Source organism: Callithrix jacchus, chromosome 5 (genome assembly GCF_049354715.1).
Source record: "Callithrix jacchus isolate 240 chromosome 5, calJac240_pri, whole genome shotgun sequence".
Taxonomy (NCBI): Eukaryota; Metazoa; Chordata; class Mammalia; order Primates; family Cebidae; genus Callithrix; species Callithrix jacchus.
Window position 1 is genome coordinate 62512974 of NC_133506.1, and position 27899 is coordinate 62540872.

Below are 27899 nucleotides of genomic sequence, written 5' to 3' on the forward strand. Positions count from 1 at the left end.
TCTGGTGGTTTTGTTCATCTAAGGCTCCTCCAGTCTTTTTTTTTTTTTAATTTTTTATTGGATTTTAGGTTTTGGGGTACATGAGCAGAGCATGTAAGACAGTTGCGTAGGAACACACATGGCAGTGTGCTTTTCTTTCCTTCTCCCCTTCACCCACATTTGGCATTTCTCCCCAGGCTATCCCTCCCCACCTCCCCCTCCCACTGGTCCTCCCCTTTCCCCCCAATAGACCCCAGTGTTTAGTACTCCCCTTTCTGTGTCCATGTGTTCTCATTTTTCATCACCCACCTATGAGTGAGAATATGCAGTGTTTCATTTTCTGTTCTTGTGTCAGTTTGCTGAGGATGACGTTCTCCAGATTCATCCATGTCCCTACAAACGACACGAACTCATCATTTCTGATTGCTGCATAATATTCCATGGTGTATATGTGTCACATTTTTCCAATCCAGTCTATTATCAATGGGCATTTGGGTTGATTCCAGGTCTTTGCTATTGTAAACAGGGCTGCAATGAACATTCGTGTACATGTGTCCTTATAGTAGAACGATTTATAGTCTTTTGGATATATACCCAGTAATGGGATTGCTGGGTCAAATGGAATTTCTATTTCTAAGGCCTTGAGGAATCGCCACACTGTCTTCCACAATGGTTGAACTAATTTACACTCCCACCAACAGTGTAGAAGTGTTCCTTTTTCTCCACATCCTCTCCAGCATCTGTTGTCTCCAGATTTTTTAATGATCGCCATTCTAACTGGCGTGAGATGGTATCTCAATGTGGTTTTGATTTGCATCTCTCTGATGACCAGTGACGATGAGCATTTTTTCATATGATTGTTGGCCTCATATATGTCTTCTTTCGTAAAGTATCTGTTCATATCCTTTGCCCACTTTTGAATGGGCTTGTTTGTTTTTTTCCTGTAAATCCGTTTGAGTCCTTTGTAAATTCTGGATATCAGCCCTTTGTCAGATGGGTAGACTGCGAAAATTTTTTCCCATTCTGTTGGTTGCCGATCCACTGTAGTGACTGTTTCTTTTGCCGTGCAGAAGCTGTGGAGTTTGATTAGGTCCCATTTGTCTATTTTGGCTTTTGTTGCCAATGCTTTTGGTGTTTTGTTCATGAAGTCCTTGCCTACTCCTATGTCCTGGATAGTTTTGCCTAGATTTCCTTCTAGGGTTTTTATGGTGCCAGGTCTTATGTTTAAGTCTTTAATCCATCTGGAGTTAATTTTAGTGTACGGTGTCAGGAAGGGGTCCAGTTTCTGCTTTCTGCACATGGCTAGCCAGTTTTCCCAACACCATTAATTAAACAGGGAATCCTTTCCCCGTTGCTTGTTTTTGTCAGGTTTATCAAGGATTGTATAGTTGTAGATATGTTGTGTTGCCTCCGGTGCCTCTGTTTTGTTCCATTGGTTTATATCTCTGTTTTGGTACCAGTACCATGCTGATTTGATTACCGTAGCCTTGTAGTATAGTTTGAAATCTGGTAGTGTGATGCCCCCTGCTGTGTTCTTTTTGCTTAGAATTGACTTGGCTATGCGGGCTCTCTTTTGGTTCCATATGAAGTTCATGGTGGTTTTTTCCAGTTCTGTGAAGAAAGTCAATGGTAGCTTGATGGGGATAGCGTTGATTCTGTAAATTACTTTGGGCAGTATAGCCATTTTCACGATATTAATTCTTCCTAACCATGAACATGGAATGTTTCTCCATCTGTTTGTGTCCTCTCTGATTTCGTTGAGCAGTGGTTTGTAGTTCTCCTTGAAGAGGTCCCTTACGTTCCTTGTGAGTTGTATTCCAAGGTATTTTATTCTTTTTGTAGCAATTGTGGATGGCAGTTCGTTCTTGATTTGGCTTTCTTCTTTAAGTCTGTTATTGGTGTAGACGAATGCTTGTGATTTTTGCACATTGATTTTATATCCTGAGACTTTGCTGAAGTTGCTTATCAGTTTCAGGAGTTTTTGGGCTGAGGCGATGGGGTCTTCTAGGTATACTATCATGTCGTCTGCAAATAGAGACAATTTGGCTTCCGCCTTTCCTATTTGAATACACTTTATTTCTTTTTCTTGCCTGATTGCTCTGGCTAGAACTTCCAGAACTATATTGAATAGGAGTGGTGAAAGAGGGCATCCTTGTCTAGTGCCAGATTTCAAAGGGAATGCTTCCAGTTTTTGCCCATTCAGTATGATATTGGCTGTTGGTTTGTCATAAATAGCTTTTATTACTATGAGATATGTTCCATCGATACCGAGTTTATTGAGGGTTTTTAGCATAAAGGGCTGTTGAATTTTGTCAAAGGCCTTCTCCGCGTCAATTGAGATAATCATGTGGTTTTTGTTTTTGGTTCTGTTTATGTGGTGAATTACGTTTGTAGACTTGCGTATGTTGAACCAGCCTTGCATCCCCGGGATGAATCCTACTTGATCATGGTGAATAAGTTTTTTGATTTGCTGTTGCATTCGGCTTGCCAATATTTTATTGAAGATTTTTGCATCTATGTTCATCATGGATATTGGCCTGAAGTTTTCTTTTCTTGTTGGGTCTCTGCCGGGTTTTGGTATCAGAATGATGTTGGTCTCATAAAATGATTTGGGAAGTATTCCCTCTTTTTGGATTGTTTGAAATAGTTTTAGAAGGAATGGTACCAAGTCCTCTTTGTGTGTCTGGTAGAATTCAGCTGTGAACCCGTCTGGACCTGGGCTTTTTTTGTGTGGTAGGCTCTTAATTGCTGCCTCGACTTCTGACGTTCTTATTGGTCTATTCATAGTTTCAGCTTCCTCCTGGTTTAGGCTTGGGAGGACACAGGAGTCCAGGAATTTATCCATTTCTTCCAGGTTTACTAGTTTATGTGCATAGATTTGTTTGTAATATTCTCTGATGATGATTTGAATTTCTGTGGAATCTGTGGTGATTTCCCCTTTATCATTTTTTATTGCATCTATTTGGTTGTTCTCTCTTTTCTTTTTAATCAATCTGGCTAGTGGTCTGTCTATTTTGTTGATCTTTTCAAAAAACCAGCTCTTGGATTTATTGATTTTTTGAAGGGTTTTTCGTGTCTCAATCTCCTTCAGTTCAGCTCTGATCTTAGTTATTTCTTGTCTTCTGCTGGGTTTTGAGTTTTTTTGATCTTGCTCCTCTAGCACTTTCAATTTTGACGATAGGCTGTCAATTTTGGATCTCTCCATTCTCCTCATATGGGCACTTATTGCTATATACTTTCCTCTAGAGACTGCTTTAAATGTGTCCCAGAGGTTCTGGTATGTTGTGTCTTCGTTCTCATTGGTTTCGAAGAACTTCTTTATTTCTGCCTTCATTTCATTGTTTACCCAGTCAACATTCAAGAGCCAGTTGTTCAGTTTCCATGAAGCTGTGCGGTTCTGGGTTGGTTTCTGTATTCTGAGTTCTAACTTGATTGCACTATGGTCTGAGAGGCTGTTTGTTATGATTTCAGTTGTTTTGCATTTGTTGAGCAGTGCTTTACTTCCAATTATGTGGTCAATTTTTGAGTAGGTGTGATGTGGTGCTGAGAAGAATGTATATTCTGTGGATTTGGGGTGGAGAGTTCTGTAAATGTCTATCAGGTTTGCTTGCTCCAGGTCTGAGTTCAAGCCCTGGATATCCTTGTTGATTTTCTGTCTGGTTGATCTGTCTAATATTGACAGTGGAGTGTTAAAGTCTCCCACTATTATTGTGTGGGAGTCTAAGTCTCTTTGTAAGTCATTAAGAACTTGCCTTATGTATCTGGGTGCTCCTGCATTGGGTCCATATATGTTTAGGATCGTTAGCTCTTCTTGTTGTATCGATCCTTTTACCATTATGTAATGGCCTTCTTTGTCTCTTTTGATCTTTGTTGCTTTAAAGTCTATTTTATCAGAGATGAGAATTGCAACTCCTGCTTTTTTTTTGCTTTCCATTTGCTTGGTAAATCTTCCTTCATCCCTTTATTTTGAACCTTTGTGTATCCTTGCATGTCAGATGGGTTTCCTGTATACAGCACACTGATGGGATTTGGGTTTTTATCCAATTTGCCAGTCTGTGTCTTTTGATTGGTGCATTTAGTCCATTTACATTTAGGGTTAATATTGTTATGTGTGAATTTGATACTGCCATTTTGATGCTAAGTGGCGGTTTTGCCTGTTAGTTGTTGTAGATTCTTCATTATGTTGATGCTCTTTAACTTTTAGTGTGATTTTGGAATGGCTGGTACTGGTTGTTCCTTTCTACGTGTAGTGCCTCTTTCAGGAGCTCTTGTAAAGCAGGCCTGGTGGTGACAACATCTCTGAGTACTTGCTTGTTCGCAAAGGATTTTATTTTTCCTTCACTTCTGAAGCTCAGTTTGGCTGGATATGAAATTCTGGGTTGAAAGTTCTTTTCTTTAAGAATGTTGAATATTGGCCCCCACTCTCTTCTGGCTTGTAGTGTTTCTGCCAAGAGATCTGCTGTGAGTCTGATGGGCTTCCCTTTGTGGGTAACTCGACCTTTCTCTCTGGCTGCCCTTAGTATTTTCTCCTTTATTTCAACCTTGTTGAATCTGATGATTATGTGCCTTGGGTTTGCTCTTCTTGCAGAATATCTTTGTGGTGTTCTCTGTATTTCCTGTATTTGAGTGTTGGCCTGTCTTGCTAGGTGGGGGAAGTTTTCCTGGATGATGTCCTGAAGAGTATTTTCCAGCTTGGATTCATTCTCTTCGTCTCCTTCTGGTACACCTATCAAACGTAGGTTAGGTCTTTTCACATAGTCCCACATTTCTTGGAGACTTTGTTCATTCCTTTTTGCGCTTTTTTCTCTGATCTTGGTTTCTCGTTTTATTTCATTGAGTTGGTCTTCGACTTCAGATATTCTTTCTTCTGCTTGGTCAATTCGGCTATTGAAACTTGCGATTGCTTCGCGAAGTTCTCGTATTGTGTTTTTCAGCTCCTTTAATTCATTCATATTCCTCTCTAAGGTATCCATTCTTGTTATCATTTCCTCGAATCTTTTTTCAAATCTTTTTTCAAGTTCCTTAGTTTCTTTGCATTGATTTAATACATGATCTTTTAGCTCACAGAAGTTTCTCATTATCCACCTTCTGAAGTCTAATTCCGTCATTTCGTCACAGTCATTCTCCATCCAGCTTTGCTCCCTTGCTGGTGAGGAGTTTTGGTCCTTTCTAGGAGGCGAGGTGTTCTGGTTTCGGGTGTTTTCCTCCTTTTTTTGCTGGTTTCTTCCCATCTTTGTGGGTTTATCCGCTTGTCGTCTGCGTAGTTGCTGACTTTTCGATTGGGTCTCTGAGTGGACACCCAGATTGTTGATGATGAAGTATTTCTGTTACTTGGTTTTCCTTCTACCAGCCTAGCCCCTTCGCTGTATGACTGCTGAGGTCCACTCCTGGCCCTGCTTGTCTGGGGTGCACCTCTAGCAGCTGTGGCACAGTGAGGGATGCTACCCATTTCTTTTTCTGCTATCTTTGTCCCAGTATGATGCCTGCCAAATATCAGTCTTTTGGATATAGAGGGGTCAGGGAGCTGCTTGAGGAGACAGTCTGTACTTTTTTGGAGCTCAATTGCTGAGCTGTGAGCTCTGTTGTTCATTCAGGGCTGTTAGGCTGCTATATTTGATTCTGCTGCAACAGAGCTCATTAAAAAAAACTCTTTTTTTCTCAAATGCTCTGTGTGGGGTGTTCGGGCTTTATTTTTCAATGTCCGATGAGGTGTCCTGCCCAGCTAGAAGGCAGACTAGCCACTGTTTGGCTGCCGAGGCTCCGCCCTGCTGTTGTGTGATTCGCCCTGTTCCTGCAGGCTCTGCTGTGGTCTCCGCCACGCCCTGCGGCGGAGTCTCTTCGTTGTAGCGTGTTGCCTCGGCAACGGCAGGCTGCATCAGCAGTGGGCGTGTATCTCAGTTGGGGTGGGTTGCCTTGGTAGTGGTGGATGCCCCTCCCACACAGAGCGTCTTGGACTGTCTGTTCAGGATAGTTTGAAATCGCGGTTTTGTTCGTCCCACTGGGTATCCCAAATGATCTGTCCCTGCAATCCCCTGGGCTGGTCTACTGTCCAAGTCTCATTCAGTCTCAAGTCCAGCCCTCTCAAGTCTCAGGTTGCTGGTTCAACAGGGCACCCGGACAAGCGCGCCCTGTGGCGATTGCTGGGTAGGGCCGGCCGCCGCCGCCCTGGCTGCCGGCTTCGCCAGGCAGACCTACTGCCTGGCATCCCGTGTCTTTTTTATACTTGGGAGTTTCCCCGTTCTGTGGGCAACAAAGATCAGTCTGGAAATGCAGCTCCGACTCACCTGTTTGCAGATTCAACGAGAGCTCCAATCCTGGGTTGTTCTCACAGTGCCCTCTTGAGTCCTCCGGCTCCTCCAGTCTTAATCCATATGGGCAGAGTGTTTTTTTCTTCTGCCTGTGGGAGTATGTTTACCCCATCAGGCAAAATCTGATGTCCAAACCTTGTTATCTTTTTGAGAATTGGGCAATTGCAGAGTTGAAGGCATTGACAGCTTGGAGGTCAATTATAGTTTCTGTCATTGGTCAGAAAAAAAATTTCATTAATATTTTGCTTCTTTTCCTCAGGCCTACACTTCAATGACATGTTCTTTTCTTTGTTTGTTTGTTTTGTTTTGAGACAGAATCTCACTCTGTCTCCCAGGCTGAAGTGCAGTGGTGCAATAATGGCTCACTGCAACCTCTGCCTCCCCAGTTCAAGCCATTCTCCTGCCTCAGCCTCCCAAGTAGCTGAGATTACAGGCATGAGCCATCATGGTTGGCTAATGTTTGTCTTTTTAGTAGAGACGGGGTTTCATCATATTGGCTAGGCTGGTCTCGAACTCCTGACCTCAGGTGATCACCTCCCTTGGCCTCCAAAAATGCTGGGATAAGGGCATAAGCCTCCTTGTCCAGTTTTCGGTGATGTGTTCTGACCACAACTCCAAATCCTTTTGTTTAGTCCTAATCCTGTACCCCTGAGAATGTCAATGTCTCTAGTTTCTGGTAGCAGGTGATCTTAACCAGAGGTTTCAGAGTGTGCCTTTGTGCACCTAAATCAGCCTCCAGGAAATCTTATCTCAGCAGAAGGAATAGAGTGGAATCAGATTAATTTCAAGCACATCACATACACTTCCTGAGATTCTACCCTCTTACTAAACGGGATGTTTCTAGAGCCTGCTAAACACCAAATGTTGAGGTCTTCTCCCACCAATTATCTCACCAGGGAATTGCTCAGGTTCAGTGGCTCTATGAAGTTTATGGAATGATCTATGTGCAGCTTACTTATTGCTTATTGAATGTCTAAACATTCAATTTGAGATTGTGCACCCATTCATTCCTCGAAGGCTAGAAGGCTGATTTCAGTGTAGTTACACAACTTTTTTTTTTTTTTTCTGAGACAGGGTCTCTCTGTGTCACCCAGACTGGAGTGCAGCATCACAATCTCAGCTCCCTGCAGCCTCCACCTCCTGGATTCAAGTGATTCTTGTGCCTCAGCATCCCGAGTGGCCAGGATTACATGCTTGTGCCACCACGCCCTGGAAATTTTTGTATTTTTAGTACAGACAGACTTTTACCAAGTTGGCCAGCCTGATCTCAAATTCCTGGCCTCAGGTGAGTCACATACCTCGGCCTCCCAAAGTGCTGGGATTACAGGTATGAGCCGCTGCACCCAGTTGAAACATGTGTTTTTATGATCCTGGTACTTCCATAATTTCAGCTGGGGTGGGAAGATCACTTGAACCTGGGAGGTGGAGGCTACTGTGAGCTGTGACCACACTACTGCACTCCAGCATGGGTGACAGGGCAAGTCAAAAACAAAACAAAACAAAACAAAATTAAACGGAAACACCCATTACCTTAAACAGTTTTGGGAGGCAACTGGTTCTAATTCAAGTGCCTTATGAGGTTTCAGTCAAGATGTTGGCTGTAGTCATCCGAAGTCTTAACGGGGACCAGAGGACCTGTTTCCAAGATGGCTCTGGCTGTTCGTTGGAGGTCTCAGTTCCTTGCTGGCTTGTGGCAAGAGAGCTCAGTTCCTTGCCATGCAGACCTCTCCACAGAGTTTCTTGAGTGACCCCATGAGACGGTAGTTTATTTCTAGCAGAGAAAGCAGCCCAAGAAGGAGAAAGTGTGGGAGGGAGGAGAAGGAAAACCCCAATGTCTTTTAGGACCTAGCTTTGGAAGTCGCACACATCATTTCATACTGCACTGGCTCTGCAGACCAACCCAGAAACAATTTAGGAGACTAGGCAAAGGCATGCATATCAGGAGGTAGGAGTCACTGGGGGACATTTTAAAGAATGGCCACCACCAGTGTGCCCTCTGACCCCCAATGGTTTACATTCCTTCCACATGCAAAATTCACCCCCTCTCAAGCCACCCCAAAGTCTAATCCCATTGTAACATCCAATCCCATTATAGCATTCTCAAAGTCTAGAATTTCATCATCTAAATCAGGTCCATGTCTAGATGAGATTTTTCTGAAGTGTCTTACCTTAAGTATACTTCCTGAATACAATTCCTCTTCTTCGTCTTTTTTTTAAGATGGAACTTCACTCTGTCACCCAGGCTAGAGTGCAGTGGTGTAATATCAGGTCACTCTGCCTCCCAGGTTCAAGTGATTCTCCTGCCTCAGCCTCCTGATTAGCTGGGATTACAGGTGCCTACCACCACGCCCAGCTACTTTTTGTATTTTGTTTGTTTGTTTGTTTGAGACCGTCTCACTCTTGTTGCCCAGGCTGGAGTGCAATGGCACTATCTCAGCTCACCTAAATCTCTGGCTCCTGGGTTCAAGCAATTCTCCTGCCTTAGCCTCCTGAGGAGCTGGGATTACATGCATGTACTACCATGCCTGGCTAATTTTGTATTTTTAGTAGAGACAGGGTCAGGAATTCAAGATCAGCCTGGCAAACATGGTGAAACCCAGTCTCCACTAAAAACACCCAAAATTAGCCTGGCATAGTGGCAGGCGCCTGTAATCCCAGATACTCAGGAGCCTGAGACAGGAGAATCACTTGAACCTGGGAGGCGGAGGTTGCGGTGAGCAGAGATCCCGCCATTGCACTCCAGCCTAAGCAACAAGAGGTAAACTCTGTGAAAGAAAGAGAGAGAGAGAGAGAGAAAGAAAGAAAAAGAGAGAGAAACAAAGAAAGAAAGAGAAAAAAGAAGGAAGGAAGGAAGGAAGGAAAGAAAGAAAGAAAGAAAAAAAGAAAGAAAGAACAAAAGAAAGAAAGAAAGAGGAAAGAAAGAAAGAAATCTGCACTTGGGTTTTGGGGCTCCTTTTTTTTTTTAAGATGGAGTCTTGCACTGCTGCTCAGGCTGGAGTGCAGTGGTGTGATCTCTGCTTAATGCGACCTCCACTTACCGGTTCAAGCCTCAGCCTCCCAAGTAGTTGGGATTACAGGTGCGCATCACCACGCCCAGCTAATTTTTTGAATTTTTAGTAGAAATGGGGTTTCATTATGTTGGCCAGGCTGGTCTTGAACTCCTGACCTTGTGATCCGCCCACCTTGGCTTCTCAAAGTGCTGGGATTACAAGTGTGAGCCACCATGCCCGGCCTGGGGCTTCCTATATAACCATACTTGATTATAGTTAATGTTTTTATAATAGCATTTTAGCTTTATATTTTATTCAAGATAAAATGTTTGAAATTAACTTATGCTTCTTTAAAAATTTTAGAACTGTTCTAAAGTGTATAAAACACAAAAATTCCTTCCATACTTTCTCTCCACTCCCTAGAGACAATCATTGCTAATACTTTTTTTCAAGTATTTACCTATACTTATCATTGACAGAGTGTATGCTCATTGCTGAAAGAGTTTTTAATGTTTGAGGATAGTTTTGTCCATGGAGAGAACACCCCACAAATATTCACGTTTTGTTTAGTGCTCAATTTATTTAAAATATACCTATAAACAAAACTTTGAAACATGTTTTAATATTCAAAGATTAATTGCAAATGTCATTAAATTTTCTTCAACAATTTAAACTGTAATTACAAATTTAATATGAAGATTCTTTTGAATACACTATTTATTTTTGAGATAACGTCTCATTCTGTTGCCCAGGCTGGAGCACAGTGGCTTTATCTTGGCTCACTGCAACCTCTGCCTCCCAGGTTTAGCCATTCTTCTGCCTCAGCCTCCTGAGTAGCTGGGATTGCAGGCACATGCCACCATGCCTGGCTAATTTTTTGTATTTTTAGTAGAGATGGGGTTTCACCATGTTGGCCAGGCTAGTCTGGAACTCCTGACCTCAGGTGACCCACCCACCTCAGCTTCCCAAAGTGCTGGGGTTACAGGTGTGAGCCACCATGTCCGGCCTCTTTTGAATACGCTTTAAACATTACACAAAGTAAACACAAATGCAGAGATTACAAGACTTACTGTAATTATCCTTAAATCTATTTTAAAACACCAGCATCCTGGATTTAATTTATTGCTTCATTGGTTTTTACTTGTTTGTGTTTTTTCCTAGGAATATGACACTTTCCTATTTGCTAAAAAATTTCTTTTGTTTCCTTGTGTTACTGAAATCTTATCAGACCCTCCCCACACCTAAATTGTCTAATATCCTTAATCTTCAGATCAACCAAGTCTATTGATTTGGGCTTCTCAGCAGATTGCTTCATGGTTGGAGTTCTGAAGCTTGTTGTTTCTCTCAAAGCTATCTTTTTCTTTTCTTTTCTTTCTTTCTTTTTTTTTTTTTGAGATGGAATCTCCCTCTGTTGCCCAGGCTGGAGTGCAGTGGCACTATCTCTGCTCACTGCAACCTCCGCCTACCCGGTTCAAGCGATTCTCCTGTTTCTGCCTCCTGAGTAGGTGAGATTACAGGTGCACACCACCACGCTCGACTAATTTTTGTATTTTTAGTAGAGACGGAGTTTCACCACGTTGGTCAGGCTGGTCTTGAACTACTGACCTAGTGATCCACCTGCCTCAGCCTCCCAAAGTGCTGGGATTACAGGTGTGAGCCACTGTGCCTGGCCTCAAAGAGCTATCTTTTTCTAGTAAGATTCTGCTATGTCAGCACCCTTACCTTTTAGCATCATCAGTATGTCTCAGGCTTATCATATGTTCTTCACTGTCTCAAACACAAAACCAGATACCCTCCAAGGGTCCAGGTTTATTTTAGTGGAGAATTATATTATAGACCAAAATCTAGGCTCTAAGAAGTTGATGTGAAAAGGACCTTGTCGTTACTGGGCCCCTCTTAGTAATAATAGAGTTGAGAGAGAGCTAATATTCCTAATATATAAATAGTTTCTACAAATCAATAAGAAAAAGACAAAGGCTGGGTGTGGTGGCTCATGCCTGTAATCCCAGTGCTTTGGGAGGCTGAGGCAGGAGGATTGCTTGAGTTGATGAGTTTGAGACCAGCTCATGCAACATAGTCAGACCCCATCTCTACTAAACATTAAGAAAATTAGCTGGGCATGGTGGCATACATCTGTAGTCCCAGCTACATGGGAGGCTGAGGTAGGAGGATCACTTGAACCCAGGAGTTAGATGTTTTAGTGAGCTATGATTGCACCACTGCACTCCAGTGACATGGTGTGACCCTGTCTAAAAAAAAAGAAAGAAAAAGAAAAAACCCAAAATCCAACAGAAAAATGGAATAGCCCATTCACACAAAAGGAAATACAAATAGCTCCTACAATATAAAGAGATGCTTAACTCTATTCATAATAAGGGAAATGCAAATTAAAATTAAAACTAGGGTGCCATTTTTCACCTGTCTGATTAGATAAGGTAATAATGGTTATTAACACACCACTGGCAAGATGAGGAAGCACAGGCATTCTCACACATAGTCCACTGGTGGCAGTGTAAATGGGTACAACTTTTTATGGAGGGCAATTTAGCAATTTCTGCTGAAATCAGATATGCTTTTGGTCCAGCAATTCCATCCCCAGGATTTTGTTTACAGATACAATTTCATATGAGAAATGCTGTATGTACGAGGTGTTTTTTTTTCCAGCACTTTTTCTTTTCTTTTCTTTTTTTTTTTGAAATGGAGTTTCACTCTTGTTGACCAGGCTGGAGTGCAATGGTGTGATCTCGGCTCCCAGATTCTAGTGATTCTTCTGCCTCAGCCTCCCAAGCAGCTGGGATTACAGGCATGAGCTACCATGCACGGCTAATTTTTTTTTTTTTTTTTTTGCTATTCTTAGTAGAGCCAGGATTCCTCCATGTTGGTCAGGCTGTTTTGGAACTCCCGACCTCAGGTGATCCACTAGCCTCAGCCTCCCAAAGTGCTGGGATTATAGGTGTGAACCACAGTGCCCAGCCTATCACCTTTTCATAGTTACGAAAGATTGCTAACAACCTGGGTCCACTAAAAGAGACTAGTAGAATTTGGCTGGACACGGTGGCTCACGCCTGTAATCCCAGCACTTTGGGAGGCTGAGGAGGGTGGATCACCTGAGATCAGGAGTTCAAGACCAGCCTGGCCAAGATGGTGAAACCTCGTCTCTACTAAAAATACAAAAATTACCCAGGTGGGGTTGCGTATGTCTGTAATCCCAGCTACTTGGAGCCTGAGGCATGAGAATTGCTTGAACCCAGGAGTCGGAGGTTGCAGTGAGCCATACCATTGCACTCCAGCCTAGATGACTGAGACTCAGTCTCAAAAAAAAAAAAAGAGACTACTAGGATTTATCATGTTACAGTAAAACAATGGCACCCTTAGCAGAGAACAAGGAAGCTCTTTATGTCCGGATATGGAATAAGCTCCTGTTGCGCTGTGGAAAAACCAGGTGCAGAATAAGGTATGCTACAATATGCAGGATAAAGACAAAAAGGATAAAAGGATAGGCATGTATTTGCTCAGTAATAGTACACAGAGGAGACTGGCAACAGTGATTGCTGGGAGTGTACAAACTGGGTAGCTTGGGGCCAGGAGGAGGGAGAAACTAGTGAATATCACTGTACCTTTTGAATTTTGAGTCGTGTGAATGTATTTCCCACTAAACAATTAAGCAGGGCCAGGCACCGGGGCTTATACCTGTAATCCCAACACTTTAGGAGGCCGAGGTGGGCGGATCTCTTGAGGTCTTGAGTTTGAGACCAGCCTGGCCATATTTGGTGAAACCTCATCTGTACTAAACATACAAAAACAAGCCGGACATGGTGGTGTATGCCTATAATCCCAGCTACTCAGGAGGCTGAGGCAGGAGAATCGCTTGAATCTGGGAAGCAGAGTTTGCAGTGAGCCGAGATCGCGCCACTGCACTCTAGCCTGGTTGAAAGAGCTAGACTCCATCTCATAAAAAAACAAACAAAAACCAAACAAACCAAAACAAACAAGGTTGACGTGCTCAGATTCTTGTACCTGTGCCAGGATTTAGCCACCACCATGTCAAGCAAAAGAGCAAAGACAAAGACCACCAAGAATCGCCCTCAGCACACAGCATCAAATGTGCTTGCTATGTTTGACCAGTCACAGGTTCAGGAGTTCAAAGAGGCCTTCAACATGTCTGATCAGAACAGAGATGGTTTTGTCAACAAGGAAGATATGCACGCTCTGCTTGCTTCAGTGGGGAAGAATCCAATTGATGAGTATGTGGATGCCATGATGAATGAGGCTCCAGGGCCCATCAGTTTCACCATTTTCCTCACCATGTTTGGTGAGATGTTGAATGGCACAGATCCTGAAGATGTCATCAGAAATGCCTTTTTGCTTGCTTTGATGAAGAAGCACCTGGAACCATTCAGGAAGATTACCTGAGAGAGCTACTGACAACCATGGGGGATCAGTTTACGGATGAGGAAGTGGATAAGCTGTACAGAAAGGTGCCTATTGAGAAAAAGTGGAACTTCAATTCCATCAAGTTTCACACACATCCTGAAACATGGAGTAAAAGACAAAGATGACTGAAAGAAGTTTGCATTCCAGCCAAACATGCCCTAATGCCACTTTGGGCATTTCTGAGATTTTCTCTTGCATGCCCTTAGCTTACAGCTTTTGCATTTCTGTTGTATTTAGTCTCAGCCATTTTGGGCAAATGTATCTTTATACTCAGACTGGATATTTGATTTTCTATGAATATCGTTTTCAGAATATAAAGTAGGGTAATTTAACCTACCAGTCCCTCCCCACCAATAACTGCGGTCTACACACAGTTGATATACTTTTTCAGAGAAAGTTATTTGCTCAATTTTTTCTGAACCATAATTAAACTTCATGATAAAATAAAACAAACAAACAAAACTATCAATTAAGCAAACCAGAAACTATGCATCACAAAAGTGGACTTCTTTGTGATTCCAGGCTGAGGATAATCCATGCCTTGGAGTTTATGTTACTATTCCCCTATTGTTTACATTGTCTGATGTTGAAAAATGCATGCTTTGAATGAAGAGAACTTCCAAACAGGCTTTGTGTGAGCAACATGGCTGTTTATTCACCTGGGTGCAGGTGGACTAAGGCCGAAAAGGGCATTAGCAAAGGGCAGTGGGATAAGAGTTGGTGTTATAGGTTTGGGTAGTTTTTTGAAGGTAGGGGTGTTGCAGAGTAAGTTCAGTTACAGAGGTGGGGGGTAGGGGCAAAGAGTATACATGACCACAATTTCAGTTACAATGGCAGGATTGGGTGAGAGGTATTTACATTATTATTATTTTTTTTTTTGATTCTTTTTTTTTTTTTAATTTTTTATTGGATTATAGGTTTTGGGGTACATGAGCAGAGCATGCAAGACAGTTGCATAGGTACACACATGGCAGTGTGCTTTGCTTTTCTTCTCCCCTTCACCCACATTTGGCATTTCTCCCCAGGCTATCCCTCCCCACCTCCCCCTCCCACTGGCCCTCCCCTTTTCCCCCCAATAGACCCCACTGTTTAGTACTCCCCTTTCTGTGTCCATGTGTTCTCATTTTTCATCACCCACCTATGAGTGAGAATATGCGGTGTTTCATTTTCTGTTCTTGTGTCAGTTTGCTGAGGATGATGTTTTCCAGATTCATCCATGTCCCTACAAACGACACGAACTCATCATTTCTGATTGCTGCATAATATTCCATGGTGTATATGTGCCACATTTTTCCAATCCAGTCTATTATCAATGGGCATTTGGGTTGATTCCAGGTCTTTGCTATTGTAAACAGGGCTGCAATGAACATTCGTGTACATGTGTCCTTATAGTAGAACGATTTATAGTCTTTTGGATACATACCCAGTAATGGGATTGCTGGGTCAAATGGAATTTCTATTTCTAAGGCCTTGAGGAATCGCCACACTGTCTTCCACAATGGTTGAACTAATTTACACTCCCACCAACAGTGTAAAAGTGTTCCTTTTTCTCCAAATCCTCTCCAGCATCTGTTGTCTCCAGATTTTTTAATGATCGCCATTCTAACTGGCGCTTTTTTTTTTTTTTAAATTTTTTATTGGATTTTAGGTTTTGGGGTACATGAGCAGAGCATGCAAGACAGTTGCGTAGGTACACACATGGCAGTGTGCTTTGCTTTTCTTCTCCCCTTCACCCACATTTGGCATTTCTCCCCAGGCTATCCCTCCCCACCTCCCCCTCCCACTGGCCCTCCCCTTTTCCCCCCAATAGACCCCAGTGTTTAGTACTCCCCTTTCTGTGTCCATGTGTTCTCATTTTTCATCACCCACCTATGAGTGAGAATATGCGGTGTTTCATTTTCTGTTCTTGTGTCAGTTTGCTAAGGATGATGTTCTCCAGATTCATCCATGTCCCTACAAATGACACGAACTCATCATTTCTGATTGCTGCATAATATTCCATGGTGTATATGTGCCACATTTTTCCAATCCAGTCTATTATCAATGGGCATTTGGGTTGATTCCAGGTCTTTGCTATTGTAAACAGGGCTGCAATGAACATTCGTGTACATGTGTCCTTATAGTAGAACGATTTATAGTCTTTTGGATATATACCCAGTAATGGGATTGCTGGGTCAAATGGAATTTCTATTTCTAAGGCCTTGAGGAATCGCCACACTGTCTTCCACAATGGTTGAACTAATTTACACTCCCACCAACAGTGTAGAAGTGTTCCTTTTTCTCCACATCCTCTCCAGCATCTGTTGTCTCCAGATTTTTTAATGATCGCCATTCTAACTGGCGTGAGATGGTATCTCAATGTGGTTTTGATTTGCATCTCTCTGATGACCAGTGACGATGAGCATTTTTTCATATGATTGTTGGCCTCATATATGTCTTCTTTCGTAAAGTATCTGTTCATATCCTTTGCCCACTTTTGAATGGGCTTGTTTGTTTTTTTCCTGTAAATCCGTTTGAGTCCTTTGTAAATTCTGGATATCAGCCCTTTGTCAGATGGGTAGACTGCGAAAATTTTTTCCCATTCTGTTGGTTGCCGATCCACTGTAGTGACTGTTTCTTTTGCCGTGCAGAAGCTGTGGAGTTTGATTAGGTCCCATTTGTCTATTTTGGCTTTTGTTGCCAATGCTTTTGGTGTTTTGTTCATGAAGTCCTTGCCTACTCCTATGTCCTGGATAGTTTTGCCTAGATTTCCTTCTAGGGTTTTTATGGTGCCAGGTCTTATGTTTAAGTCTTTAATCCATCTGGAGTTAATTTTAGTGTATGGTGTCAGGAAGGGGTCCAGTTTCTGCTTTCTGCACATGGCTAGCCAGTTTTCCCAACACCATTAATTAAACAGGGAATCCTTTCCCCGTTGCTTGTTTTTGTCAGGTTTATCAAGGATTGTATAGTTGTAGATATGTTGTGTTGCCTCCGGTGCCTCTGTTTTGTTCCATTGGTTTATATCTCTGTTTTGGTACCAGTACCATGCTGATTTGATTACCGTAGCCTTGTAGTATAGTTTGAAATCTGGTAGTGTGATGCCCCCTGCTGTGTTCTTTTTGCTTAGAATTGACTTGGCTATGCGGGCTCTCTTTTGGTTCCATATGAAGTTCATGGTGGTTTTTTCCAGTTCTGTGAAGAAAGTCAATGGTAGCTTGATGGGGATAGCGTTGATTCTGTAAATTACTTTGGGCAGTATAGCCATTTTCACGATATTAATTCTTCCTAACCATGAACATGGAATGTTTCTCCATCTGTTTGTGTCCTCTCTGATTTCGTTGAGCAGTGGTTTGTAGTTCTCCTTGAAGAGGTCCCTTACGTTCCTTGTGAGTTGTATTCCAAGGTATTTTATTCTTTTTGTAGCAATTGCGAATGGCAGTTCGTTCTTGATTTGGCTTTCTTTAAGTCTGTTATTGGTGTAGACGAATGCTTGTGATTTTTGCACATTGATTTTATATCCTGAGACTTTGCTGAAGTTGCTTATCAGTTTCAGGAGTTTTTGGGCTGAGGCGATGGGGTCTTCTAGGTATACTATCATGTCGTCTGCAAATAGAGACAATTTGGCTTCCGCCTTTCCTATTTGAATACCCTTTATTTCTTTTTCTTGCCTGATTGCTCTGGCTAGAACTTCCAGTAGTATATTGAATAGGAGTGGTGAAAAAGGGCATCCTTGTCCAGTGCCAGATTTCAAAGGGAATGCTTCCAGTTTTTGCCCATTCAGTATGATATTGGCTGTTGGTTTGTCATAAATAGCTTTTATTACTTTGAGATACGTTCCATCGATACCGAGTTTATTGAGGGTTTTTAGCATAAAGGGCTGTTGTATTTTGTCAAATGCCTTCTCCGCGTCAATTGAGATAATCATGTGGTTTTTGTTTTTGGTTCTGTTTATGTGGTGAATTACGTTTATAGACTTATGTATGTTGAACCAGCCTTGCATCCCCGGGATGAATCCTACTTGAACATGATGAATAAGTTTTTTGATTTGCTGTTGCAATCAGCTTGCCAATATTTTATTGAAGATTTTTGCATCTATGTTCATCATGGATATTGGCCTGAAGTTTTCTTTTCTCGTTGGGTCTCTGCCGGGTTTTGGTATCAGAATGATGTTGGTCTCATAAAATGATTTGGGAAGTATTCCCTCTTTTTGGATTATTTGGAATAGTTTCAGAAGGAATGGTACCAGCTCCTCCTTGTGTGTCTCGTAGAATTCGGCTGTGAACCCGTCTGGACCTGGGCTTTTTTTGTGTGGTAGGCTCTTAATTGCTGCCTCAACTTCAGACCTTGTTATTGGTCTATTCATAGTTTCAGCTTCCTCCTGGTTTAGGCTTGGGAGGACACAGGAGTCCAGGAATTTATCCATTTCTTCCAGGTTTACTAGTTTATGCGCATAGAGTTGTTTGTAATATTCTCTGATGATGGTCTGAATTTCTGTGGGATCTGTGGTGATTTCCCCTTTATCATTTTTTATTGCATCTATTTGGTTGTTCTCTCTTTTCTTTTTAATCAATCTGGCTAGTGGTCTGTCCATTTTGTTGATCTTTTAAAAAACCAGCTCTTGGATTTATTGATTTTTTGAAGGGTTTTTCGTGTCTCAATCTCCTTCAGCTCAGCTCTGATCTTAGTTATTTCTTGTCTTTTTGAGTTGAGACTCTTGTCTTTTTTGAGTCTTGGGTTTTGAGTTTTTTTGATCTTGTTCCTCTAGCTCTTTCAATTTTGACGATAGGGTGTCAATTTTGGATCTCTCCATTCTCCTCATATGGGCACTTATTGCTATATACTTTCCTCTAGAGACTGCTTTAAATGTGTCCCAGAAGTTCTGGCACGTTGTGTCTTCGTTCTCATTGGTTTCAAAGAACTTCTTTATTTCTGCCTTCATTTCATTGTTTACCCAGTCAACATTCAAGAGCCAGTTGTTCAGTTTCCATGAAGCTGTGCAGTTCTGGGTCGGTTTCTGAATTCTGAGTTCTAACTTGATTGCACTATGGTCTGAGAGGCTGTTTGTTATGATTTCAGTTGTTTTGCATTTGTTGAGCAGTGCTTTACTTCCAATTATGTGGTCAATTTTTGAGTAGGTGTGATGTGGTGCTGAGAAGAATGTGTATTCTGTGGATTTGGGGTGGAGAGTTCTGTAAATGTCTATCAGGTTTGCTTGCTCCAGGTCTGAGTTCAAGCCCTGGATATCCTTGTTGATTTTCTGTCTGGTTGATCTGTCTAATATTGACAGTGGAGTGTTAAAGTCTCCCACTATTATTGTGTGGGAGTCTAAGTCCTTTTGTAAGTCGTTAAGAACTTGCCTTATGTATCTGGGTGCTCCTGCATTGGGTCCATATATGTTAAGGATCGTTAGCTCTTCTTGTCGTATCGATCCTTTTACCATTATGCAATGGCCTTCTTTGTCTCTTTTGACCTTTGTTGCTTTAAAGTCTATTTTATCAGAGATGAGAATTGCAACTCCTGCTTTTTTTTGCTTTCCATTTGCTTGGTAAATCTTCCTCCATCCCTTTATTTTGAGCCTTTGTGTATCCTTGCATGTCAGATGGGTTTCCTGTATACAGCACACTGATGGGTTTTGGATTTTTATCCAATTTGCCAGTCTGTGTCTTTTGATTGGTGCATTTAGTCCATTTACACTTAGGGTTAATATTGTTATGTGTGAATTTGATACTGCCATTTTGATGCTAAGTGGCTGTTTTGCCTGTTAGTTGTTGTAGATTCTTCATTATGTTGATGCTCTTTAGCATTCAGTGTGATTTTGGAATGGCTGGTACTGGTTGTTCCTTTCTATGTGTAGTGCCTCTTTTAGGAGCTCTTGTAAAGCAGGCCTGGTGGTGACAAAATCTCTGAGTACTTGCTTGTTCGCAAAGGATTTTATTTTTCCTTCACTTCTGAAGCTCAGTTTGGCTGGATATGAAATTCTGGGTTGAAAGTTCTTTTCTTTAAGAATGTTGAATATTGGCCCCCGCTCTCTTCTGGCTTGTAGTGTTTCTGCCGAGAGATCTGCTGTGAGTCTGATGGGCTTCCCTTTGTGGGTGACCCGACCTTTCTCTCTGGCTGCCCTTAGTATTCTCTCCTTTATTTCAACCCTGTTGAATCTAACGATTATGTGCCTTGGGGTTGCTCTTCTTGCAGAATATCTTTGTGGTGTTCTCTGTATTTCCTGCATTTGAGTGTTGGCATGTCTTGCTAGGTGGGGGAAGTGTCCCTGGATGATGTCCTGGAGAGTATTTTCCAGATTGGATTCATTCTCTTCGTCCCCTTCTGGTACACCTATCAAATGTAGGTTAGGTCTTTTCACATAGTCCCACATTTCTTGGAGACTTTGTTCATTCCTTTTTGCGCTTTTTTCTCTAATATTGGTTTCTCGTTTTATTTCATTGAGTTGGTCTTCGACTTCAGATATTCTTTCTTCTGCTTGGTTGATTCGGCTATTGAAACTTGTGCATGCTTCGCGAAGTTCTCGTATTGTGTTTTTCAGCTCCTTTAATTCATTCATATTCCTCTCTAAGTTATCCATTCTTATTATCATTTCCTCGAATCTTTTTTCAAATCTTTTTTCAAGGTTCTTAGTTTCTTTTCATTGATTTAATACATGATCTTTTAGCTCACAAAAGTTTCTCATTATCCATCTTCTGAAGTCTGATTCCGTCATTTCATCACAGTCATTCTCCGTCCAGCTTTGTTCCCTTGTTGGGGAGGAGTTTTGATCCTTTCTAGGAGGCGAGATGTTCTGGTTTCGGGTGTTTTCCTCCTTTTTGCGCTGGTTTCTTTCCATCTTTGTGGATTTGTCCGCTGGTCGTCTGCGTAGTTGCTGACTTTTCGATTGGGTCTCTGAGTGGACACCCAGAATGTTGATGATGAAGTATTTCTGTTGCTTGGTTTTCCTTCTACCAGTCTAGCCCCTTCGCTGTACAACTGCTGAGGTTCGCTCCAGACCCTGCTTGTCTGGGGTGCACCTCTAGCTGCTGTGGCACAGCGAGGGATGCCACCAGTTTCTTTTTCTGCTATCTTTGTCCCAGGATGATGCCTGCCTAATGTCAGTCTTTTGGATATAGAGGGGTCAGGGAGCTGCTTGAGGAGACAGTTTGTACTTTATAGGGGCTTAATTGCTGAGCTGTGAGCTCTGTTGTTCATTCAGGGCTGTTAGGCTGCTATGTTTGATTCTGCTGCAACAGAGCTCATTAGAAAAACCCTTTTTTTTTCTCAAATGCTCTGTGTTGAGGAGTTTGGGCTTTACTTTTGGATGTCCGTTGAGGTCCTGCCCAGCCAGGACGCAGACTAGCCACTGTTTGCCTGCCGAGGCTCCGCCCTGCTGTCCTGAGGCTCACCCTGGCTCCGCTGTTCTGCTGTGTTCTCTGCCACGCCCTGCGGCAGACTCTCTCTGTTGTAGCGGGTTGCCTCGGCAACGGCAGGCTGCGTCAGCAATGGGCGTGTATCTCAGTTGGGGTGGGTTGCCTCGGTAATGGTGGACGCCCCTCCCCCTCAGAGCGTCTCGGGCCGCCTGCATGGGGCTTGTTTGAAATCGCAGTTTTGTTCGTCCCACTAGGCCACCCCTAACGCTCTGTCCCTGCAATCCCCTGGGCTGGCTTACTGTCCAAGTCTAGCTCAGTCTCAAGTCCAGCCCTCTCACATCTCCAGTTGCTGGTTCAACAGGGCACCCGGACAAGCGCGCCCTGTGGGGAGCGCTGGGCAGGGCCGGCAGCCGCCACCCTGGCTGCTGGCTTCGCCAGGCAGAGGTTCTGCCTGGCGTCCCGCGTCTCCTCTTCACTTGGGAATTTCCCCGTTCCGTGGGCAACAAAGATCAATCTGGAAATGCAGCTCAGACTCACCACTCCGTGGACACAACGAGAGCTCCAATCCTGGTTTGTTCTCACAGCGCCATCTTGAGTCCAACCTCGGTATTTACATTACTATAAGAACAGTTAAGATGACAGGGTCGGGCGAGAGGCTTGTCGGGAAGCTCTGCTGGGCGATCAGGGACAATGGTGAAAGCAGGCAGAGGTTGGGAGACATCAGCGGAGGCAAGCAGGACTTCAGACTTTCAGGCTCCAGGCTTGCATATGGAGACCTGATACCTGATAGTTATTTGTTTCCCTTTGTCTCCCACAAGGGAAGGATTGATTTAGAATGAATTTTTCAGCTCAGTGTGTTTCAGCAAGCATTTATTGACGCCCACAAGCCCTAACACTGTGCTAACTCCAGGGTAAAGGACAATGAGAGTCATGCTGGGTGTGTAGTCCCTGCCTAGGATGGGTTCACATTAGTGGGGGACACAGACGTACAAACAAATGCCCACACTGTGGGATTAAGTGTGCAACAATAGAAGTGTGCACAAGGAGAGGGGGGTAGAAAGGAAAGCTGATTTGCTCCGGTAGAGTGGGAGGGGTGAAAGTATGGGGCAAGCCTTTCCTAAGAAACCGGAGGGGAATTAGGGTTTAGAGTATTGATGGAAGGTATCTCAAAATAATAAGCTATTTACGACAAACCAACAGCCAATATCATACTGAATGGGCAAAAACTGGAAGCATTCCCTTTGAAATGTGGCACTAGACAAGGATGCCCTCTCTCACCACTCCTATTCAATAGAGTATTGGAACTTCTAGCCAGAGCAATCAGGCAAGAAAAAGAAATAAAGAGTATTCAAATAGGAAAGGAGGAAGTCAAATTGTCTCTATTTGCAGACGACATGATGTATAGCTAGAAGACCCCATTGTCTCAGCCCAAAATCTCCTGAAACTGATAAGCAACTTCAGCAAAGTCTCAGGATACAAAACCAATGTGCAAAAATCACAAGCAATCCTATAAACCAATAACAGACTTAAAGATAGCCAAATCAAGAATGACTGCCATTCACAATTGCTACAAAGAGAATAAAATACCTAGGAATACAACTAACAAGGAACATAAAGGACCTTTTCAAGGAGAACTACAAACCACTGCTTGACAAAATAAGAGAGGACACAAACAAATGGAGACACATTCCATGTTCTTGGTTAGGAAGAATCAATATCGTGAAAATGGCCATACTGCCCAAAGTAATTTACAGATTCAATGCTATCCCTATCAAGCTACCAATGACCTTCTTCACAGAACTGGAAAAAAACCACCTTAAACTTCATATGGAACCAGAAGAGAGCCTGCATAGCCAAGTCAATTCTAAGCAAAAAGAACAAAGTGGGAGGTGTCACACTACCAGACTTCAAACTATGCTACAAGGCTACAGTAATCAAAACAGCATGGTACTGGTACCAAAACAGAGATATAGACCAGAGGCCTCAGAGGTAACACCACACATCTACGACCATCTGATGTTTGACAAACCTGACAAAAACAAGCAATGGGGAAAGGAGTCCCTGTTTAATAAATGGTGTTGGGAAAATTGGCTAGCTATGTGCAGAAAGCAGAAACTGGACCCCTTCCTGACACCTTACACTAAAATTAACTCCAGATGGATTAAAGACTTAAACATAAGACCTACCACCATAAAAACCCTAGAAGAAAACCTAGGCAAAACCATTCAGGACATAGGCATAGGCAAGGATTTCATGACCAAAACATCGAAAGCATTGGCAACAAAAGCCAAAACAGACAAATGGGACCTAATCAAACTCCACAGCTTCTGCACAGCAAAACAAACAGTCATTAGAGTGAATCGGCAACAAATAGAATGGGAAAAAATTTTTGCAATCTACCCATCTGACAAAGGGCTAATATCTAGAATCTACAAAGAACTAAAACAGATTTACAAGAAAAAAACAAATAAGGCCACTCAAAAGTGGGTGCAGGATATGAACAGACACTTTACAAAAGAAGACATACATGAGGCCAACAAACGTATGAAAAAATGCTCATCATCCCTGGTCATTAGAGAAATGCAAATCAAAACCACATTGAGATACCATCTCATGCCAGTTAGGATGGCGATCATTAAAAAATCTGGAGACAACAGATGCTGGAGAGGATATGGAGAAACAGGAACACTTTTACACTGTTGGTGGGAGTGTAAATGAGTTCAACCATTGTGGAAGACAGTGTGGCGATTCCTCAAGGCCTTAGAAATAGAAATTCCATTTGACCCAGCAATCCCATTACTGGGTATATATCCAAAGAACTATAAATCGTTCTACTATAAGGACACATGTACACGAATGTTCATTGCAGCACTGTTTACAATAGCAAAGACCTGGAACCAACCCAAATGCCCATCGATGATAGACTGGATTGGTAAAATGTGGCACATATACACCATGGAATATTATGCAGCAATCAAAAATGATGAGTTCGTGTCATTTGTAGGGACATGGATAAATCTGGAGAACATCATTCTCAGCAAACTGACACAAGAACAGAAAATGAAATACTGCATATTCTCACTCATAGGCGGGTGATGAAAAATGAGAACACATGGACACAGGGAAGGGAGTACTAAACACTGGGGTCTATTGGGGGGAATAGGTGAGGGACAGTGGGGGGGGAGCTGGGGAGGGATAGCCTGGGGAGAAATGTGGGTGAAGGGGAGGAAGGCAGCAAAACACACTGCCATGTGTGTACCTATGCAACTGTCTTGCATGTTCTGCACATGTATCCCCAAACCTAAAATACAATAAAAAAGAAAAAAAAATTAGTTCAACCATCATGGAAGACAGTGTGGCGATTCCTCAAGGACCTAGAAATAAAAATTCCATTTGACCCAGCAATCCCATTACTGGGTCTATATCCAAAGGATTATAAATCGTTCTACTATAAGGACACATGCACACGAATGTACATTGCAGCACTGTTTACAATAGCAAAGACCTGGAACCAACCCAAATGCTCATCGATGATAGACTGGACAGGAAAATGTGGCACATATACACCATGGAACACTATGCAGCCATAAAAAACGATGAGTTCGTGCCCTTTGTAGGGACATGGATGAACCTGGAAACCATCATTCTCAGCAAACTGACACGAACAAAAAATCAAACACTGCATGTTCTCACTCATCGGTACACATGTACCACAAAACCTAAAATGCAATAATAAAAATAAAAATAAACAAACAAATAAAAGAAGCATGAATAGACTAATCCAGGAGCAAGTTCTCTGAGAGGACAGCAGGAGCAGAGTGGCTCCAGCCCAAAGTGGAGCACTGGAGATGCCAAGATGCCATGCAGTGGAATGAGAGGTGAGGACTGCTGGTCAGGTTAGCAAGGGCATTGAATGCCAGAAACATCTGGACTCTTATTCTGCAGGTAACAGGGAGGCAGCGGCTTTTATGCTCAAAAGGAATGAGTCCCAGTGGCTGGCATAGAGATAGGCAAGTGTGCGACGGGGGTCGAATGAATTCGGTGGCCTCAATGGGCCTTCCTCAAATGCCACCGCAGACTGAGTCTCCTCAATCACTTCACCCTCTCCTGCAATCCAACTTGTGAGGCCTGTGTGTGTGCGTGTGTGTGTGCACGTGCGTGTGCACTCGCGTTTAGATGGAGGATGACTGACTTCCCAGCCATCCAGGCTTGCCCCAACGTCTGTGGTAATAGTCTGTGCGCATAGTTCCGACCTCTACCTCTCCTGCCTGCTGTACCAGGCATTAATTCCTTCCTCCTGCGTGTTTTCTGTCCAAACCATTTTCTACTTCTCCTTCCTGTCGACACAGTGGATTCCACTCCCTGCTCCCGCCAGGACACCGCCTTTTGGACTGGGGTTGAATTCTGCACCTGGGAGCTGGGGGCCTGGCGGAGTTGGTTGGTGACCTGCCACCCACATTCCGACCCCAAGCGACCTCTGAGAGTGTTAGGTCTCAGGCTCGGTTATTTAGCTCTTCCATCCTTCCCCACCAGAAGGAGGGAAACGTCTTTGAGCAAGATGGGTCTCTACCTCGTCCGCGTGTCCACTGGGGCTACTGGGGCCTCGCTCTGTGCGGGCTCCAACAACCAGGTGCAGCTATGGCTGGTCGGCCAACACCGGTAGGCGGCGCTCGGGACTCAATTGCGGCTCGCACGGGGCAAGGTGAGCTCCCCAGAGCCCGGCGCGGTGGGCTTGCGTCCCTGGCTCTGAGTCAGTCAAATACCGAGGAGACGCGCTCCAGCCGGCCTCTGGCGGATCCTCTTTGCCGAGCGCGCAGTAGCTGGGCTCACAGACTGCGCACGGAGACCGCGGGGTTGGGGGCTTTAGAGCAGTTGGTGGCAGACAGTAAGTGCTTAATAAATGTTCCGGCTGCCAGATCTCCTGCGATGCTCCTGTGCGCCCCTCACTGCGCAGAGCTCCCTTGTCTGGAAACTCAGTGGTCACCGAAGCGGCCCTCTGTCCTCCCCTTTTCTCTATTTTAAAAAACCGTTTCAACCGCTAGCGCTGTGGGATCTCCTACCTTCCGGGCTTTATCGCCTGGGGTGGAGTGGGTGGTGAGAGCGAAGGGATGGGAAGTCAAGACAGGAGAACACTCTCGATCTCCCGACTCACATCCCATCACATATCATCTCTACCTGGGGTCCCACCAGGTCCTGTTACTCTTTTTCTTCCGCCAACCCTAAATTCCCGTCACTGGTCTAGCTCTCTCCCAGTTCCCCAAATCTGGATGCCCTTCCCAGGGAACTTCGAAGGAAATGAAGTCCGCCCCTCCTCCCACCTCCCAGACCTCTCCTCCTGCCTCTCCCGGTGTCACCCGAGCCTCCTTCCTCCCTTCACCTCCCTCTAAACAAAAATCTGGCGCAGTCAGTTCTAGACCTTGAGCATCTCCCGCGTCCCGGCCCCATATCCACCCGCCCCCGATCGCCCTTGAACCTGCCGAGCGCTGCTGCCCGCACCCCCACGCCCTTGATCCGAGCTTCCGAGAAAGCGGCGCTAAGGAAGATGGAAAGAAAAGAGAAAATGAGCACGGAGCAGGTGGCCCCGCAACCCCACGGGGAGGGGAAGAGGGACGGAAGGCGGAAAGGCGCACTCCTTCCTCACTTTTTCCCTCCGGAGGTTGGGCAGCTGGCGACATACAGTAAACGCTCAGTAATGTTCCCGCTGCTCCATCTCCTTGGAATGGAGGGGATGCTGCTGAGCGCCCCTCATTCCACACAGTTCTCGAGCCTGGAAACTCAGCGGTCGCGGAAGCGGTCGTCGGTCCTCCCGATTTCTCGATTTTAAAAGCCATTTCACACCTCCAGCGGCCTTGCCACCTATGATGCGGACCTTCCAAGCCCTTCTTCTGAAGCCAGAATGATTCTCCCTAATTCACTCCCTCTGCTGAACACTTTTGAATGGTTCCGGCTTGTCCTCGGGACCAAATCCAAAGCCCACCTTCCAGAGACTCCCGAGCGGCTGACCCCCCACGCCTGGGCTCTGAGCTCCAGCTCCGCGATGCTGCTGGCCCGCCCTTCCCCTCTGCTCCGTCCCTTCCCGGCACCCCTTCCCCCTGCCTGTCTTGGCTCTCACTTTCCCTGGCTGAGCCCTTTCCACCTCCAGGTCTCCGGAAAGTCTGTCTCCAGGCCAATGGAGCCTCTGCAGGTCCTCAGCCGCAGGGGAGGGGGTCGCACAGCAGGAATTGCCACCAGTGCGTCTCGCCACAGTGCGCTCGCCCAGGGCGCGGCTCCGGGTCCCCAGCGCCTCAACGCCCAGTCCAGTGCTTGGCACAGCCAATGACCACAGGGAAGAGGAAGTGAAGGAAGGAGCGCGTCTTTCCACCTGCCTCCCATCCCGTCAGAACCGAGTCCTGGGGCGAACCGCTTAGCGCGCAGACTTTGTGTCTGTCTGTGTCTCTCTCTCTCCCCCCCCCCCCCCCCCCCCGCCACCTTTCTCTTCCAGACGGAGCCTCACTCTGTCACCTAGGCTGGAGCGCGATCTCGGCTCAATGCAACCTCTGCCTCCTGGGTAGCTGGGACTACGGGCGCCTACCATTATGCCCAGCTAATTTTTTGTATTTTTAGTAAAGATGGGGTTTCACCATGTTGGCCATGCTGGTCTCGAACTCCTGACCTCGTGATTTGCCCTCCTCGGCTTCCCAAGGTGTTGAGATTACAGGCATGAGCCGCAACGCCCGGCTCACATTATTAAATAATTGACACAGGAGTTAGTTCACAGACTGTACTTAGCAATCAGCTTTTGTTATTTCGAACCACTGAAGACAATAAATTTCCTTTCTTCCTCCCCCCCTTCTCTTCCTTTCTCCCTCCCTCCCTCC

The 27899-nt window shown here is 44.2% G+C and overlaps 1 pseudogene; it reads left to right on the top strand.

Annotated features, from left to right (window-relative positions):
- Positions 1–13137: 13137 nt before the first annotated feature.
- Positions 13138–13840, top strand: LOC100396193 (myosin regulatory light polypeptide 9 pseudogene; annotated as a pseudogene).
- Positions 13841–27899: the final 14059 nt, after the last annotated feature.